The sequence below is a fragment of the Xenopus laevis genome, chromosome 2S (assembly GCF_017654675.1).
Source record: "Xenopus laevis strain J_2021 chromosome 2S, Xenopus_laevis_v10.1, whole genome shotgun sequence".
Taxonomy (NCBI): domain Eukaryota; kingdom Metazoa; phylum Chordata; class Amphibia; order Anura; family Pipidae; genus Xenopus; species Xenopus laevis.
The window spans coordinates 157,286,197-157,290,196 of NC_054374.1; positions in this window are offsets into that span (position 1 = coordinate 157,286,197).

The window sequence follows — 4,000 nt, forward strand, 5'->3', positions numbered from 1 at the left end:
GAGTCAGCAAGTTATGGGCAACATTACATTTGGTATATGTTACCTCCGGCACGGTGGGTATTACAGCACCCTTTTCAGAACCCTTACACAGGCTACAATAAATAACGCCACTGTGAAGGAAGGGAGCGCAAACACAGCCTCCCTCCCTTCCTCTATTGGTCCCAGACATTGGCAACATTCTTCGGCGCACATTTCACTTAGTGGCACAAAGAACGAAGCCTTGTGCGTCTGACATCACAACGTAAGGGCCGAATGCAGTAATGCTACTTAGCGTGCGGCGCGTGTCTGACGTCATCGAGAGATAGATGCGCAGCACAGTGAATGGAATAAGACGCACAGAGCTGGGAACAGTTCTAAAGGCTCACAATAGTCTCAGAACTTTCTGCGATGGCAGTTTTTTAATTGTGCACAACAGGAGACAAAGTACCTTTGTCCACAGCACAAGTCCACAGCACAGCTATAAAGAGGAAAAAGGGATCTCATCAGGCAGAGGTCAGATCACTTATATAGCAAGTATAGGCTTATACTCAAGTCAATACAGTTCCGAGTTTTCCTAGGTAAATTTAGGTGCCTCAGCTTATACTCGGGTCAGCTTATACTCGAGTATATGCTCGAGTTATTAGGAATCCTTTTTCTCATTTATTTTTGAAACACGTTAAATGTTGGCAGAGTAATCTTATCATGGTTCTCTCTGCTAGGGATCTTTAATCTTTCTTTCAATTGTAAATTTATTATGTTTGTTTTGTTATCCCTATAGGAGCTAACAAAGTTCCCAAAAAATATTGCGCGTGCTATTGCCCTTCAAGGCAAATAATTTCACAAGAAACATTAGGGGTTAGTGATGTGCCGGCCGCCTGATACCCACGGGTTTGGGTCGACCTCGCAGTGCTCCTCGCGAGTGGCACCTTCAAATGCCGGCATCCGACTTCCGGGTTCCAGTTTTAGTGTCGCTCGCCCAGCCCCTTTTGTAAAGTCAGTGTGACGTCATCGGCGGGGCAGGTCTATAAAAGGACCCCCGGAAGCGGGTGCTGGCGGGTGCGGGTATTAGCAGGGTGGGGTAGGGTCAGGTGCGGGTCAGGGAAACCCTGACCCGCACATCACTATTAGGGGCATTCAGTGGTGTTACTAGATGTTAATGGGCCCCATAGCAAATTAACTTTAGGGCCAGTTTTACAAATATATATTGAAATTCCTCTATAATTAGGGCTTCACGGGGCCCCCTATACCTTCTGGCCCCCGCTGCAGCCACAGGGTCTGCTTCCTCTGTATTTATGTACTTGGGGGCAACGTAAGTACAGTGTAGAAAGTGCAATTTTGGGCACAATTTGCTGTGTTATTACCCCAAATGCACCATTTTCCCACAATCCTAGAGTAATTGTATGCAGTTGTGCACCATACATCAAAGCACACTGATTATGCTTGCATTCTAAAGGGGTTGTTCATACATTTTAGTGTGATGTAGAGAGTTATATTCTGAAAATAATTTGCAATTGGTTTTTATTTTTTATTATTTGTGATTTTTAAGTTATTTAGCTTTTAATTCAGCAGCTCTTCGTTTTAGCAATCTGGTCGAAAGGGTCTAAATTACCCTAGCAACCATGCATTGATTTGAACAAGAGAGTCCTATGAATAGGAGAGGCCTGAATAGAAAGATAAGTAATAAAAAGTAGCAATAACAATATGTATATGTAGCCTTACAGAGTATTTGATTTTAGACGGCGTCAATGACCCCCTTTTGAAAGTTGGAAAGAGTCAGAAGAAAAAGGCAAATAATTTAAGTAAAATAAATAATGACCATTTGAAAAGTTGCTTAGGATTGGCTATTCTATAACATACTAAAAGTACATTTAAAGGTGAACCTTCCTTTAACATGAACTGGAAAAAATGTAGGATGAAGGAGTCACAATGTTGTCATTTATAGGGAAGTGCAAGATGAAGCCACTGGGATTTCACATTTTGTTGCACTGTGTCCAGACACCATTTATTAGTGCTAAATCCTGCCTTTTAATAGTGCTTAAATGCAGTACATTGCTTCAGATGGACTAAGGCTCTAGCACCATCTAGAGGCAGGACGTTGCACTAAAAAAATGATAAAAAGTGCAATAAAATGTGAAATCACCTGTGCCTTTAATGAATGATGTCAATTTGTGCAGCGACTGCACCCAATTTTGTGTGACGCCAACTGTGGTCATAATTGAACTCCCACTGATCAAATTGAGCCAGCTCAGATTGTGCATAATCTCTAACGCTTATTCATAAAGAAATCAATCCAATGTGCACCATGTCTGTGATGGTCTCATCCACTCTTCTATGTGTGGTTCAACTAGGGTTATTGGGTAATCGGGTAGGAAAATTAGTGATGAGCGGAATTTTTCGCAGAGTTTTGATTCAAAAATGAAGCTAATGGGTGAAAAAAATTGTCGCACAATGAAAACAATTTGACACCTATACACTTAATTTTTTGCAGTTTCATGTAAACAGGTTAGACACTCCCAACACTAGGTAGGATGTCACCCTCATCACTAACAAAGACCTTAATGTTAGAGAAGTGGTTATCCTACAGCCGTACATCTTGATCAAATGATGGCCAGTATGAACAAGAACCTGAAAATTAAATTAAAGGAGAACTTAAGGCTAACTAAAGAAGTAGCTAGAAATGTTGTACATGACGTTTTATGCTTCTGTACCAGCCCAAGGCAATCACAGCCCTTTACAGTAAAGATCTGTGTCTCCAAAGATGCCCCAGTATCTCCCCATCTTCTTTTCTGCTGATTCACTACACATGCTCTGTGCTGCTGTCACTTACTGAGCTTAGGGACTGACTCACAATATACAGTACACATAGAATAGAAATGTCACAATATAAGGCTGATTAGTAATTAATACAGATAATTACTACATGGCAGCACAGAAACCAGTGCAATTAGCATCAGAATTTAATAATCCGCAAACCTGTAGCATCAGCTTATATTACAGGGGAAGCTCATTTTCTGCTGGATAATTAGTGACGAGCCCTAAGCTTAGCTTCTCAACAGCCAATCAGAGTCCACTGAGCATGTGAGTGTCACAGACACTTTCCAAGATGGTGACCCCCTGTGACAAGTTTGAAGTCCTGGATCATTGCTGCTATTGACAAGCTGAAACTTTAGCCTTGTGCAATAAGTTCAATATATAAAATATGGCATTTTATCCATATTCGTTTCTAGGGGTTTAGTTCTCTTTTAAACTTTCTCCTTTACCTTACCCAAGTTGAAATTATCATCAGTAACATGTATTAAAGCCACCATACCTCACATTTTCCTGTAGGGTTGCCACCTGCCTGGTTTTGAACGTTTTTGAAGGCCTGTCGGGGTCAAAACTGCATGCCCGGTTTTACAAATTAGGAAAACTGAGCAAGATTCCCTATGATTGATGTGTCGATCGGCCATTCGCAGAGTCATAGCCCAGCCCCTGAATTTACAGCCCTGCCCCCATTGAACCACACCACTGCCCAGACTCAACTGGGCCAAAAGGTGGCAACCCTATTTTCCCATATTTTCCTCTATTATACTTCTTCTGCACTTACAATAACGGCAGTATTCCATTGCATAGAAGGTCATCAGACCATTCCAAGTCCTGTTAGCAATGGCAAGTTAGGTTAGACTGAAGCTCTAAGCTTAGGGAATGAGTGAAAGGGTAAGGGTCAGGGCACACGCTCACATTGGTGAAAAAACTCCTGTTCTTCTGGGTGACTAATCTCCCCGAACTCCCCCCCGCTGGCTAGAATGTTAATCGCCGGCGGGATGGTACTCGGAACACTTTGTTTCCGAAGTTTCCTCGTGAGGAAAAAAAATAGTGCTCCAAGTGCCATCCCACCGGCGTTTCCCAAGAAGAGAGGATTTGTCACCGGGCAACTAGTTTCCCCGAATCTGAGCGTGTGCCCTGACCCTAAGAGGGAAATAACTAAATAAAAGATGTAAGCAGAGGACTGGTCAACTTCATCACAAATCAAGAGCCAGTC